At 31.1% G+C, this 16,774-nt stretch overlaps 1 protein-coding gene across 4 annotated transcripts in view; it reads right to left on the reverse strand.

Moving 5' to 3' along the window:
• Nucleotides 1-16,288, reverse strand: part of LOC143056044 (afadin- and alpha-actinin-binding protein B-like) — a 34,271-nt gene extending 17,983 nt beyond the window's left edge. Inside the window, exon 1 of one of the 4 annotated variants that reach the window (XM_076229121.1) lies at nt 16,189-16,288. The gene's annotated coding sequence lies outside the window, so the exon portion shown is untranslated. The other 3 variants (XM_076229126.1, XM_076229142.1, XM_076229135.1) reach the window with 3 other exon arrangements.
• Nucleotides 16,289-16,774: the final 486 nt, after the last annotated feature.

Raw genomic sequence — 16,774 nt, forward strand, 5'->3', positions numbered from 1 at the left:
TTCGTAACATGAGGCATCTATACACAAAATATGAAGCATCCAGGTCTTCCACCTTCTAAAATATATAGCTTTTAAGAAGTGAGCTAACACCGCCGCCGCCGGATCACTATCCCTATGTCGAGCTTTCTGCAACAAAAGTTGCAGGCTCGACAATAAAATGACAGACATTAGGAAAGTTAAGATCTCAGAATTCAATTTCCTACTCATTGTCAAAGAAGAATTTTAACGACAAGCATGACAAGATAGTATGTGCATAATTTCAAAGACCCTGAAGATGCTGTGTATCAACACCTCCTGAAATCTATCCTAAAAATAAAAATTACAAGATATCATAAGACCTCATAGCCTCTCAACTTGAAAGACAGACAAGTAAACTGCCTAACTTTAAAGTCTACGGAAAAATTGTATTGTCACTGTATTATAACATTTATTAATTTTCAGAATTATTTTTTTGCCAAATAAACAAGACCATTTTAAAACGATCATAGATACTAACTTGATGCCTCCCAGTTTGCTACAAACATAACTTTGCCTTTCATCCCATCTATATATAACCTCAAAGATGCATTGACAATCAGATGCCTTATAGATTTCTCTCATGCAATTTCACAACATAGGCCCATAGCCAGGAATTTGCAAGGAGGTCTTACATGGACTCGCTAACTCAAATTCAACAGTTACAATTCAAACAGAACATTAACTTTAACAGTGCCTATTAGTTTTCAAGGGGGAGGGGTTGTACAAACCGCTTGAATCCCCCGGTCTACAAACAGTTATGAAAGACTTCAAGGACTCTTTATGGACCCTATTTTTGTAATGGAAAATTAAATTGATTGCATTTGAAATATTATGATAAGTACAAAATGTGTTGTGAAATTTTTCCCTCTCGACTGTAAATGAAACCAGGTGCTCCGCAGGGCGCAGCTTTATACGACTGCAGAGGTCGAACCCTGAACAGTTGGGGCAAGTATGGACAAAACATTCAAGCGTGATACAGCTCTGAATTTGGATTGTGATCAAATTTTTGACATTACATGTTTTTTTTTACACAAAACAAATGTCAAGATTTTACAAATCAATTAAAGATTTCTTCTTCAAACTTTTTAAATCTAAAATTAAATAGTTGACACAGCATAGGTTTCCGACACAGAATGAATGTGGTCTAATGAACTTAAAATATTTTTTTTGCCTTTGAGCAATTCACTATGCTGTTGAATATTAATCCTCTCAAAAAAATGTTTGAAGAAATTTTCTTTTTATTTATGAAATCTGAAATGAGAAAAATTTAAACCCCCCCCTTTTTTTTCACATCCCTGTTTCCCTTTTTCCAAAACTGATATCAATTCAAATTTCTAATGGAGTTTGCAACAATAACTACTCTTTTAAATACATCATAAAATATTAAAATGTAAAATAAAGTGCTTGTTATCACTGAATGGTAAAGATTGGTTGGTAGTAAAAGTGAATATACATTGTTTATTGTATAAAACAATAAAAAAAACTTCATCAGCAACATTTTATATTGGCAAATTTCCAATGAAGTTATTTACATAAAGTTATTGGCAAATAAAAATAGAAAATGACATCATAGTCATGTCTGGCAAATGTCCAACATACATTATCTAAAAACATTTTAGATAAGATAAGGAAAAAAAGCTTCATCAGCAACATTTTATATTGGCAAATTTCCAATGAAGTTATTTACATAAAGTTATTGGCAAATAAAAATAGAAAATGACATCATAGTCATGTCTGGCAAATTTCCAACATATATTATCAACTTCTATTCTATACAAAGAAAGATAACTCCAATTGAAAATTAATTGCTATTGCACAATATTGTGCAATTAGATATTTCTTGCTATTGTGCAATACTGTGCAATTGAAAATTTCTTGCTATTGCACAATACTTGATATGGAATCCTGATTTGGACCAACTTGAAAACTGGGCCCATAATCAAAAATCAAAGTACATATTTAGATAAGGCATATCAAATAAGCCCAAGAATTTAATTTTTGTTAAAATCAAACTTAGTTTAATTTTGGACCCTTTGGACCTTAATGTAGACCATTTGAAAACTGGACCAAAAATTAAGAATCTACATACACAGTTAGATTTGGCATATCAAAGAACCCATTTATTCAATTTTTGATGAACAAAGTTTAATTTTGGACCCCCATTTGGACCATCTTGAAAACTAGGCCAATAATTAAAAATCTAAGTACATTTCTAAATTCAGCATATCAAACAACCCCCAGGATTCAATTTTTGTCAAAATCAAACTAAGTTTAATTTTGGACCCTTTGGACCTTAATGTAGACCAATTTGAAAACGGGACCAAAAATTAAGAATCTGCATACACAGTTAGATTCGGCATACCAAAGAACCCCAATTATTCAATTTTTGATGAAATCAAACAAAGTTTAATTTGGACCCTTTGGGCCCTTTATTCCTAAACTGTTGGGACCAAAACTCCCAAAATCAATACCAACCTTCCTTTTATGGTCATAAACCTTGTGTTTAAATTTCATAGATTTCTATTTACTTAAACTAAAGTTATTGTGCGAAAACCAAGAATAATGCTTATTTGGGCCCTTTTTTTGCCCCTAATTCCTAAACTGTTGGAACCAAAACTCCCAAAATCAATCCCAACCTTTCTTTTGTGGTCATAAACCTTGTGTCAAAATTTCATAGATTTCTATTAACTTAAACTAAAGTTATAGTGCGAAAACCAAGAAAATGCTTATTTGGGCCCCTTTTTGGCCCCTTATTCCTAAAATGTTGGGACCAAAACTCCCAAAATCAATCCCAACCTTCCTTTTGTGGTCATAAACCTTATGTTAAAATTTCATAGATTTCTATTCACTTTTACTAAAGTTAGAGTGCGAAAACTAAAAGTATTCGGACGACGACGACGACGACGACGCCAACGTGATAGCAATATACGACGAAAAATTTTTCAAATTTTGCGGTCGTATAAAAAACAAAACTGTACTTAATCCATTTTAAATCCAGTACAACATTCACATTTTATATACAATTAAGGAACTCGTAACTAGATCAGTAATTAGGAATGATTAATCTACACTTAGGAAGATGTAAATTTTCTTAATGCCCCAATTCATTTCCAATCCTATACATATATGAAGCAGACAATAAAAGTCTTCCAATTGCTGATTAATTATGTGATTAAGATAATGGAATTTTTATTGTCTAAATCAATAACATTTTTCATGATATTACCTTGAATCATTTAGTGAATTCATGGAAACATGACCAGAAAATTATTAAGCTTGCCAGGTAAAAATAGAAGAAAAATAACATCACCAGCCACAATCAAGACCTTGATTGATTAGATTATTTTTAGTTCACACCTAATAATAACATATCAATACTTGTTGAGTTTCTGCCCTGCATGTGCATGAAATATTTGCCGTTGAACATTAAGCAATCATCAAATAATAATTTATTTCATTAACTGAATGAAGAAGATATGATTAATTCATATTTTTTGGCCACTTGAAATCTAAAGAAAATATAAAATATTAATTACATTTCATGAAAAACTGCAAAATCTGTCAAACTAGCCTTGTTCTATTCTTGTCACTAATATTCAAATATGGGCCACAGAATGCTTAGAATATATAAACAGGAAAATGCAACCCAAAAATAAACTGGAATTGTGTAACTTGTTTATTTCAAATTCTCAATCATTATAAAATTCTTTGAACCTTAAAATCAGGAATTAATAAAGGAAGAAAACAAGAGTGAACACACTGAAATGTCTCGCCTTCTTTACTTATCATTGATATTATGTTGACAGTCCTAAAAATAAAGCTTTATTACAACTGTCACATAAACTTAACATTAACCAAGAAAATTAAACATTGACCAATGAACCATGAAAATGAGGTCAAGGTCAGATGAACCATGCCAGACAGACATGTACAGCTAACAATTCTTCCATACACCAAATATAGTTGATCCATTGCTAATAGTTTAAGAAAAACAGACCAAAACACAAAAAGTTAACAGAGCAATGAACCGTGAAAATGAGTTCAAGGTCAGATGACAACTGCCAGCTAGACATGTACACCTTACAATCATCCCATACACCAAAAATAGTAGACCTATTGCATACAGTATAAGAAAAACAGACCAAAACACAAAATCTTGAACTATAACCACTGAACCATGAAAATGAGGTCAAGGTCAGATGACACCTGCCAATTGGACATGAACACCTTACAGTCCTTCCATACACCAAATACACTAGACCTATTGCTTATAGTATCTGAGATATGGACTTGACCAGGAAAAATTTAACCTTGTTCACAGATCCGTTAAATGAGGTCGAGGTCAAGTGAGAACTGTCTGACGGGCATGAGGACCTTGCAAGGTATGCACATACCACATATAGTTATCTTATTACTTATAATAAGAGAGAATTTAACATTACAAAAAAGTGGTCACTGAACCATGAAAATGAGGTCAAGGACATTGTACATGTGACTTACTGAAACTTCGTAACATGAGGCATCCATATACAAAGTATGAAGCACCCAGGTCTTCCACCTTCTAAAATATAAAGCTTTTAAGAAGTTAGCTTACAACGCTGCTGCTGGATCACTATCCCTATGTCGAGCTTTCTGAAGAGTTGCAGACTCGACAAAAAATGGTAGTCTCCATAGATGCAGAGTTGACTAAAGTTGAGTACGGATAGTCATAATCATTTTAAAATTACGAAGAAATATGTAACATGTCAAATGGATAAAGTATATCTAATAACATATTAACCAATTATCTAGGGGATTAACATGTAAGTGGCTTTGGTTTTATAATCCTTTGCACATGTAAAGTCTTTGTAATCTGTATGCATCCATATTTTTTAGGGAAAAGAGAAAACATAATAAAAGACTTTCATAATGTGATTACAAGAAAAAATTGTTGGTCTCCTCAGAACAAAGATTTTATTGATAATAATAGGATGACAAAGTGAATATGATTAGGATGTAAACAACTTTAGGACATTGTATGGTTTTCAGCAATGAACAAAGCAGATATTGTATATATACAGTATAGTAAACTATTAAAGGCCCTCCTCAATGCAGTAACAACATTTGTGGTGTCACTGTCTTGTTAAATATGTGAAAATTCAGTGGCGGATCCAGCCATTTTTAAAAGGGGGGGTTCCCAACCCAGAGTAAAAGGGGGGTTCCATCTATATGCTCCTATTCAAATGCATTGATTGGCCAAAAAAAAGGAGGGGTTCCAACACCCGGAACATTCATAGTGAATAACGTTTTTCAGTAACAGCAACATCTTTTGTATACAAGATCTTATTGCAAAATATTGTCAATGACTCAACATTACTATTTTTTCTACCCAAAAGCTATATCAGCTAAATACCCTATAAAATGATCATCATTTTAGGGCAGATAGATTTTGACCAGATAAACAATTTTACACTGTCAGATTTGCTCTTAATGATTCGGTTTCAGAGATATAAGCCAAAATCAACATTTTACCCCTATATTCTATTGTTAGCCATGGCAGCCATCTTGGTTGGTTGGCCAGGTCAACAGACACATTTTTAAACAAGATACCCCAATGATGATTGTTGCCAAGTTTAGTTAAATTTGGCCCAGTAGTTTCAGTGGAGAAGATTTTTGTAAAAGTTAATGACAAAGGATGGCGGAAGCCAAGTGATGAGAAAAGCTCACTTGGCCCTTTGTGACAGGTGAGCTAAAAATTATATATATAACTAATTCAATTTCTACTGTTCAACATTAACTCAATCTGTTAATAAAATTTTATATATGATATTACATATATCACAACAGGAAGCATATAAGTACCTTTATAAATTAATTCAGGTGTGATTAAAAAGACATACCAGTGATGCAGAATTTTGATTTACAATTGTACCTCACTATCTAGTTGATTTTATCATCATGCTCTTAAATTTCAAAATATTTTTCTTTTACAGAATTCGATAATCTGCATATTTTTACATTATATATATATTTCATTCATGCTTTGTAGAGAAATGGTACAAAAAGATTATCTGTAATATAAAACCACATGAATTATTTACTGATCATTGGTTTGACAAATTGATAAGTTTAGTTTGATATTATACATAAACTATTTGATTGATTCAGTCTGGTTACATTTGTAGTAACTGGCAAACTTTCCAGTGAAAGTGATCAGATTTCAAAAACCAGACTGTCTATTGGGAAAAGACATACCCTGGATAACATTAATACACCCTAATCCAGGTGCTCCACAGGGCGCAGCTTTATACGACCGCAGAAGTTTGAAACCTGAATAGTTAGGGCAAGTATGGACACAACATTCAAGCTTGATATAGCTCTGAATTTGGATTGAAAATATGAGTTTCTAACACAAAACAAATGTCAAGATCTTACAAATATATTGCGTAATATTGTGCAATTAAAGTTTTCTTCTTTTAACTTTTCAAAAATTTGGAATTTGAGAAATTTGAAGAAAAAAAAATTGAAAACTACCACCCCCCCTTTTTTTGCAATTAGTCCAAACCCTGGCATTTCTATATATATAATATACAAGTGGTGTAAGGGAGGTTAATCCAAACATACCCAACATTGTATGTTAAATGTTTTAGAATTACCTCCCTTACACTGCTTTTAAATTGTCTTAATTGTCCAGAAATACCTAGTTTTTCCCTTTTTTTGCCCATAATTCCAAAACATTTTGAGCAATAACCCCCCGAAGTCAATACTAACCATCCCTTCATGGTTTGGAAACTTGTGGTTTAATTTCAGAGAGATTCATACACTTAAACATAAGTTATTGTTTGAAAACTACAAAAATTATTATTTTTGAGCCCCTTTTTTGGCCCCCAATTCCTAAACTATAGGGACTATAACCCACAAAATCAATCCCACCCTTCCTTAATGGTATTGAATCTTCATGTCAAAATTTATAGAGATCCATACACTTTAACACTAGTTATTGTCTGTAAACTAGAAAAATGCTTCTTTTTGGCCCTTTTTGGCCTCTTATTCCTACATATTTGGGAAAATTAACCCCAAACTGTATCCCAGCCTTCCCTGTGTTATATGGAAAATTGTGGTACAATGTCAGAGAGATCCATACAGTTACATACAAGTTATTGTCTTGAAACTAGAAAAATACTTGTATTTGGCCCCTTTTTGGCCCTCAATTCCTAGACTGTTCGCCCAATGACCCCTTACAATAAATCCCAACCGTCTACTTATGGTATTAAACATTGTGGTACAATTTCAAAATAATTGAAATACTAATACACAACTTTTTGTCCGGAAACTAGATAAATGCTTTTTTTGGCCCTTTTGGGCCCCTAATTTCTAAATCTTTGAGACATAACACCCAAAATCAATCCCAAGTTTCCTTTTGTGGTTATAAACATTATGTTGAAATTTTATTGATTTCTTTTTACTTATTCAAAAGTTATTATCCGGAAACAATCCTTCTTCGGACGACGCTGACAACGACGACTTGATACCAATATACGACCAAAAAATTATAATTTTTGCGGTCGTATAAAAAATCATCAATTTGGATAGTCATAAATAGGTTGTTTGGTTTCATTGGTATAGGCTTGGTTTTTCTGTGGTAGGTAATGTTTTGATAAAAAAAAAGTTTCCTTTGGTGACTACAATGGATCAGTCCACATGTCATGTCAACTATCGAATAGAGGCATTCATAAATTATTGATAAAAAATTTATGAATGCCTGAAAGGAACTGGTCCAGATACTGATAAAAACAACATGAATACAGGGTCTTTTGACAAATTAAACACCAAAACTACAAAATGAGGACAAACACTGACCATTTGAGGGTAAGGCCTGACAAAAGACATAGAAAATATTCCTACAGCCTATGAACTAACAAATATGTCAAGTAGACAAAAGTCATTAAACTTTCGAGTCAGTACATTTTACTCCAAAATCAACCAATCAAAATGTTGGATTTAATGTTAAAGGATGATTTTTGTGCTCTGAGCACTGAGCAAAGTCTTCAACCCCAAAAATCGCAAAATCACAGAAAAGTAAAAATACTTTAATATAAGTGATGAACATGTGATTGATTAATTGCTGGTGATTTAACGCCACTTTTAAGTGTCATTTTGGGGCTTTATCTTGTGGCAAGTTTTTATTGGTGCCCAGAGAAAACCACTGACTTTTTAAAGGAAAACTGACAATCCATGTCAATTAAGAATGGAGTTGAGTGCACTCTATAATGTGAATAGTACTTACAGTTTTAATAATAAGACTTTTTTTGAAAGACTAATAAATTCACAAAATCTACATGCCTAGACAGAAATAAATAATGCATTCGTTTTATATTTCAGTTGAAAACAAGAAACACTGTAAATAGTAAAAAAGTAAATCTTCTAATATTGAATATGCATAACAATTCATTAGTAATAAAACATTAAGTTATATTCAAATGTATTTGTAAGCAAAAGTAAAAACACATACCATAAAGAACATGTTCCTGTAGAAGTCAGCACAAGTTTTGTCCTGAGTCACAACTGCTTAACTGACCACATTGTGGTTAGAAGCTTAAAGTCTCAGTCAAGTCTTTAAATAAAATCCTTCGACTTTTAAATCTCAATATAAAACAATGCATTATAATCAATAACCGCAGTAATTAGCTTTGGTATCAGACTATTGATCATATGAACTTTAGTTGTCACAAACAGGAAATGAAGCCTATTACACCTGTGGAGGTGGTGTCTTTTACCTTATAATTAAACTGAGACAATAGTCAGGTAAATACAATACACAAAACAAATATTTGTGTATTTAAAGTCCCATTATCAACAGTTCAAACAAATCTCCTCAAGATTTATAACTATAAAGAGAACAAAGGATATATATATTTTACTATTATGTCAACAATTTCTTCAAACAGTCTATATGACCCAAATCTTTCATTTTCATTTACTTTTAAAGAAATACTAAAGATAAAGTTATTATCTCCTAGTTGCCATCTAATTGTAGGCCTAAAAATTGTATCGGTCTAGATTTTTCAACATTTTTTGCAACCTCTTGAAATCAAACTTTAATTGAAAATTTTAAATAATATCTACTGGTACACATATTCATCCTTTTTTATTTCTGAAATGGTGCTGATTAATTTTTTTAAGGGCTGACTAATTATAAGTATATGAAGATAGGTTGTTTAGTATCCAGCTGTAAGTCAATAGAATATTCAGGACAAGTCAATTTGATATAATTTTTTTTCACAAGACAATTCTAAAAGTACTACAAATAACAGTACTAGTGTGCACAAAGAGATGTCAATTTATCCAGACACATTATTCTGATTTGGAGCCGACCATTCTTCACTCTTAATCCTTAATCCTGAATGATTTAGTGATGAAGCAGCAAATATCAATTTTCAAGTCTTCGGTTTTACCCAGTTAGGGATGGAACGGTTCAACCCACCACCTCCTGCACTCCAGGCAACCATGAAGACATTCTACATATAATATTGAAACATAACATTGAAAACACATAAAACTATACAAAACATTCTTAAAAAAACTAGCTTATAAATTACAATCACAGATTTTTGTTTAAACAAGAATGTGTACATAGTACACGGATGCCCCTCGCACTATAATTTTCCGTGTTAAGTGGACCGTGAAATTGGGGTCAAAACTTTAATTTGAGATAAAAATTAGAAAGATCATATCATAGGGAACATGTGTGCTAAGTTTCAAGTTAATGTGACTTCAACTTCATCAAAAACCACCTTGACCAAAAACTTTAACCTGAACGGAGGCACGGACGAACGGATGCACGAACGGAGGCACAGACCAGAAAACATAATGCCCCTCTACTATCGTAGGTGGGGCATAAAAATTATCATTGGGCAACAAAATTTGATATTAACCATTTACAACTGTGTGCATAGAGAGAAATATCAAACAACTATGTTTTACCATTTACAAAGTCATATTTCACTTTGAAGGGCTATTTCAAAAAAAATGATGCCTTTCCTTTAAACCTTTGTCAGTCTCTTGTATGATACTATATCTGTAATGTTTTTAGGTCAGATAATGTATTATGATTAGTTGGTCCTAACTACCAAAGATAATAGTAGTATGTGCTCTGTTTAAAAAAAAAATTGACCAAAATTGTACCTCAAAATGTCAGGAGTGTAACGCTTTTAGTGTGACATTTAGAAAAAAGCATGTGCATTCATTGATGATATAGAATAAATAAGGGCAGATACAATACCAAACAATATCTTTCATCCAACTATTATATCTTGACTATGATTTCCTGTTCAATTCTTCCATATATTTACATTTTTATGAGCCTCATAAGGTAAGTCAAATAAGTTTGTGTAAAAAAAAAAATGTTAGTAAAAGTCAATATGCTGCCAGAAAATGTCTTTGTAGGTGAAATAACATGTTTCTGTACATCTTGCACGGTTTATTTTTTTTGTTTAGTATCATAGCTTGGCACAGGTGCATCCAGTTGACCCTGAAATTCTACTACTGGAATATTATGGTTACAATAAGAGGACTACCCAGGTCTGTCAGGAGTGTAACAACTGGGTTAAGATGTATTTTATTTTAGAAACAATGTTGTTATAGTTGTTGTTTTTTCTTGAATTTCAGTGAACATTACCTGTTACAGTTCATCAGTAACAAACATGCCATTATTATGGCCTTCATTGCTTTTGTATGCTCAATACTTCAATGTCAGGAGTGTAACACAAAAAAATGCCTTATTTCAATCTTATTAGCAAAGGTAAGTTATTGGAAGAAAAACAAGCTGACAATTATTATAAAATGACATTACTACACCTCAGCTTAACACAGAATACAAGTCTACATCAATACTTTTGAAATATTTGAACTAAAATTGCAATTGAACTAGCTTGTTTAAATGTGTTACAGTCCTGACATACAAGTATTGAGCATAAACAAGCAATAAAGGCCATAATAATGGCATGTTTGTTACTGAAAATATGCAACAGATGGTGTTCACACTCAAATTCCAGAAAAGAAAACCAATAATAACAACATTGTTTCTATAAAAAATAACATGAATGTTACACTTAAACATTTTAAAGCGTTACACTCCTGACATTTTTGGGTACATTTTTGGACAATTTTTAATATACAGAGCACATACTGCTACCATCTTTGGTAGTACGAACAAACTTATCATAATACATTATCTAACATAAAAACAGCATATATATAGTATCAAACAAGAGACTGAACAAGGTTTAAAGGAAAGCCATCTTTTTTTTTAAATAGACAAATAGCAAAATTTGTAAATATGCAAGAAGTATATAATTTTTTTTAACCTGTTCTTAATTTGCACTTAAATAATATGTGAAATATAAAGACTCTACATGATTTCAGGTCAGTTTCAGGTTAAAATATGGTAGCAATAAATTATGGTCAGGAGTGTAACATTTGTTACACTCCTGACAAGTTTCTGATGTAGCTTATCTATAACAAAATTCAACATGATTCTTTATTAAAATAATTGTAACATCTTTACAATGTAATCAGAAAGCCGATCTGTCTTGTAAAAGTGATTTTTCTGCACACTATTCACCAAAGATTCTTAAAAATTAAAGTGTAATTCTCATTAAACATGTTAAAAGTTTGCTCTTTGCTCAGAAATTAAAAAAATACGTAATCAAATATCTAATAAATTTATTTATTTGTGAGATTGTAAATTTAAAATAGATATCATTACTGATTTTTTAAACATTCCATTAAAAAACAGTCTTACAGTTACTGAAAAAATATGTCAGGAGTGTAACAAAAGGATAAAAAACACATGTTTGTATTTTTTAAATGAAGAAAACTTAGAATTGACTGAAGCAATTGTTGTGAAATTTTCAGAGGATGTAATTAGATCATATATGTTTGCTTCCTTATACTTTTTATATAAAATTAAAGCTTTTGCAAAGAGATATAAAAACTTTTGAAATAAGATATTAAAGAATACACTAAAAATTGGTGAAATTTACATATTTAAAAAAAAAAAACTGTTTATAAGTTAAAAAAAATTGCAGGAAAATCATTTAGTATCTTTATTGCAACAAACAAAAAAATTACATTGATATTTATATTCTTATTTATGTTTGTCAGTTGATATTATTATTTTGTTGTTTCCTTTGAAAAGTGGATGAATTCTTATGAGTAAAATGTTGTTAAAATTTTTGTTTTTATTATTTTGCATTAACCCTGGGTAGTTTTGTAAACTTGAATGTCTCTGGATTAAAGAAAAATGATAGAAAAAAGATTAGCAATGACTTAATTTTTTACCATGTTTGTCACACTTTGGCATCATTTTTTTTGAAATAGCCCTGATGAGAAATTAAATGACCCAAATATTTTATTATACATTGAATGCATCTCCACAACAGAAAACCCTCCAGCAAATACATGTAGAAATCATTTTTTTAAACAATCTATACATGTATATGGTATCTTGCTTTTGAAATAATGATTAAAACTTCAATAAAAGACAATTTTCAGAGATCTTTCACCTATCCTACCAACTCGCATTCTTTACATGTACGAATAAATCAATTATTAGAAATAACCTCTGTGGCCTCATAGTAGTGGCTTGACTTCAGTATGGAATGTCATAGGTCAAACTTTCAATATTGAATTAAATGCTTCTCTGTCAAGAATGCAGTTTTAATTGATATTTAGTACATTTTTGTAAGAAATAATAAAAGAAATATCTGGTTCCCCTTAACTTAAACTGGCCTTTTCCCATATTTTAGCATTAATGTTTTTTAAATAAGCAAAAGTTTTAAAGTGAATAGTCCATGACAGAGGGGATGGGGCCAGATAATGAATATGAGAGATGCTAATACCCAGAATAATACTGATATAACTCATACCCATTGACTTAACATTATTTATGTAGGTTAATGATTTTATTAATACTGTGAATACATTTATATTTGTGGAGATCAGTGTCGTGAATATTCATGGATAGAAGGAAAATTGTATTTAATGGATATTTGATTTTGTGAATTAACCAAAGTTACACCAGTCTATACAAAATTTGTATCCCCAAATAAAACTGAAACACAGTAATAGCACAGATGGTTAAAAAATATTTCTTTGAAGCACATTGAAATTTATTATTTTCCTTCTAGATGAAATATATACTGATATACTAGAATTATAATTTTTATATATAAATATCTAGATTTTTAGGAATTTTTTCACTATGAAGAGTATTGAAATATGATATTTTTTATTGTGTCCATACAAGAGGTTGGACATAACTAAGAGGATGTCACAGATATACTGTACATTGTATACATGTACATGTATACAGCATTTATGATAATCACATTTTATTAAAAGTTACCTAAACATGTTTATGCATAATACTGGTAAAATAAAAACATATTACAGAGGTTAGCTACATGTGTATATATAGTCATTGAATTGATTAAGGCCGTGTTCACACCAAATGCCATGTACAGTAAATATGTTTACAATTAGTTTAATGTTATCTACACTGGTTTCACATTAAATTTGTTCACATCTATATGCCTGGTTTAACTACATGTACATAAGATTTGTTCACACTTGTAAACTATACATCCAGCTCCAGTTGTTTGCACCTGTCCCAAGTCAGGAATCTGATGTTCAGTGGTTGTCGTTTGTTTATGTGGTTCATAAGTATTTCTCATTTCTTATATAGATTAGACCATTGGTTTTCCCGTTTGAATGGTTTTACACTTGTAATTTTTTTGGGGCCCTTTATAGCTTGCTGCTCGGCGTGAGCCTAGGCTCCATGTTGAAGACCATACCTTGACCTACATGTATAATGATTTACTTTTATAAATTGTGACTTGGATGGAGAGTTGTCTCATTGGCACTCATACCACATCTTCCTAAATCTATGTACATTGTCATGTATGTCATTTAAATGCTCTTTGCATTCAAATTAAAATTTCTCTGACAACTTATATAGCAGTTAGTGAACAACCTTTTTTCCTTAATCAATATTCCAATATTCTGACTCCCAATTTGATAAAAAAAAAAAAAAAAAATATTCTGGTCCAGGAGATAACAAAAAAAAATTTGGTCATACAGATGACAAAAAAAATTATTCTGATTCCAGTTTTTCCCTATACCTACAAAATGTAATTATAGTATTAAATATTGAAAAAAATGATTTGATTGATACAATGAAGCATTTTAAAAATGAATAAAAATCAAATTACTAAAGATGTTGACGTGTTACACAATTACCAAATGAAACTTGTAGAATTATAGCGTATAATTTAATGCCAAAGTAAATAGTATACCTTTAGGTCAAATAAAATATAACAGATTTTCAACGAATCAACTGTTTTCCACTAGTAGGCAGGATAAATTTCGCATAGATAGTATATACGCATACATTGTAAATTCACATCTATATAATATAGACAAAATTTTGAAAAACATACATATTTATGGGAGTTGATGATTTGATGAAACATATTTGTGTTTTTCTCAGTTCATTAGATTTGCTTGAATAAAACCGTCTTAAACATGTTAAAACTAAAAAAAGTGTCAAGAATCCAGAAATTTGATGGTGCTGACATAAACTTATTTACACATGTGGTATTTAGCTGAATTATGCCTCTGAATAACAGTAATTCGCCTCTGAAAATAACCTTAATTTCTGACGTCAAGCAACAATCAATTTTTAATAGTGAAGTCAAATGTTTTGAATTGTGATGTCAAAGTTTACGGGAATCTGTGTGATTTTACGTAATGGCAGACAAATTTGCATACAAGTGTAAATACTTTATTGAATGAGATCTAATCAACTTATTCCAAGTATTCAGAATTATTGAATGATAATCTTTCAGGCATCAAAGTAGTAATCATAGAGCAGATAAGTATATACAAATGTAGATTTAAAAAAGTCTGAATTCAACTACAGTCACTGTCATGTAAAATTGTCACAGTGCTTTTTGTCGAAATTTTTGTGAAATCAAATCGCTTAAATGTTTTCTGTGTGAATTCCCTACTTTACTAATGCTTGGGAAAAATCACTCAAAGTCAGCAATTCATACTTTTTTAAAATTAATTTAAAAACTAAAGGAATTTTCAATAATTTTACAGGAAACATACATTTTGTAACTATGATAATATTTTGCAATAATTTAATTTGGGATGTAACGTGTCTTCTGATTGGCTGACATTGTTTTGTTTATCAGCTCGTAGACATAAATCATTATTATTACAGTCATGACAGTAGAAAAAGAAAAAAAAGAATCTGGAATTTGCATTGTACATACATGTATTAATGAACTCAAAATCGTTAACTTCTTTTTTTGATTCCCGCATTTGCACAGAAGTCTACTTCCTTCTTTGGTCTCATTGTCATGAGATTTCGAGTAGTCTAGAAATATATAGGAACTCAAGGAACATAATACCAATTTCATTTTTAATAATTCTTAGTCTTTGATATGAATAAACATTACCTGACGATCGCGTTTCTTTGTTTACATTGAACATGACATCATAACTTTAATAATTTCACAAGTAAAATCCCTAACAACAGAACCAAAATCAGTATTTCCATTTCTTTTTTAACCCTCTCGCTGCCGGATGAGGTGCCAGAAGGACACATATTTCCATGGTTAAATTTATGCAAGCTTCTCATCATTGCTGTATCTCTTTCAATTAAAAGACCAAATTAAAGTGTCATGTTTTTCTCCAATGGGTCCCAAATGTAACGGTCAGTATGTCCTGATGTCATATATTGAAAGACGTTATATTGTATTACATGTAACGTCACAGTTGTCGAGCTGTCGTATAATTTCTATGGCACATGAAATGAAACCTTGAAAAACGGTCGGCAGCAAGAGGGTTTACAGATTTTGAAGTTACAAAAAAAAATAATCCATACAGACTTCGTCCCCTTTCACAGGTAATGCCTGCCTCCAATTACAGTCATTCCTTAAAACATTTGTAAAAGTTAAATGTAAAATTCTATTAAACAAGAAATTCGAATTTTTATCCCCATTACAAAAGGTTTATCACAAACCTCCTAACCTGTGTATATTGCTGGCCAGGTTTCTTTGCGATTTTGGTAAAATAAAATTAAGATTGAATCTTACAGTAACAGAACATGTTGTACAATACCTGTGTTTTATTGAGGAAAGCGCTCCACAGGTGTTTACTTTTTTCACCTATTCTTATTAAACAAAGCTAACCAAAGCGTCATTAACGACATCTATTTTTTAACCTAAAGTTTGCATTATATGATTAAATTGAACACGAATATTCATTTCTTATTTTAAATGCAATTAGTCTTGAATAATGTTATCTGATCTAAAACAAAAATGAAGACTTTATTTTCGTATATTATAGCGGGAAGTTTAAGGCAAACTGCGGTCTCACTAATTAGCGACAACAAGCGTCAACAAGCGACAAGAAGCGACAACAAGAATTATTTTAGCGACAACAAGCGACAAGAAACTATTTAGCGACAAGAAAACATTTTTTGTTAATTAAAACAAGTATGGACACAGACGCAAATTGTCAGTGGGGTTAAAAGTCGTTACAAATGTATTGAAAGCTAGACTGGAAATGTGTATTAACAAATTGAGTTGATGTGTACATGTCTTCATTCAAATATGCATTGACTGATAAAAAAAGGGGGCTTCAACTTCCACCCCTCTCTATGAATAAGTTGTTTGAGTGTTTGAATATGGAGTTTGTTAATAAA

Source organism: Mytilus galloprovincialis, chromosome 1 (genome assembly GCF_965363235.1).
Source record: "Mytilus galloprovincialis chromosome 1, xbMytGall1.hap1.1, whole genome shotgun sequence".
Lineage (NCBI taxonomy): Eukaryota > Metazoa > Mollusca > Bivalvia > Mytilida > Mytilidae > Mytilus > Mytilus galloprovincialis.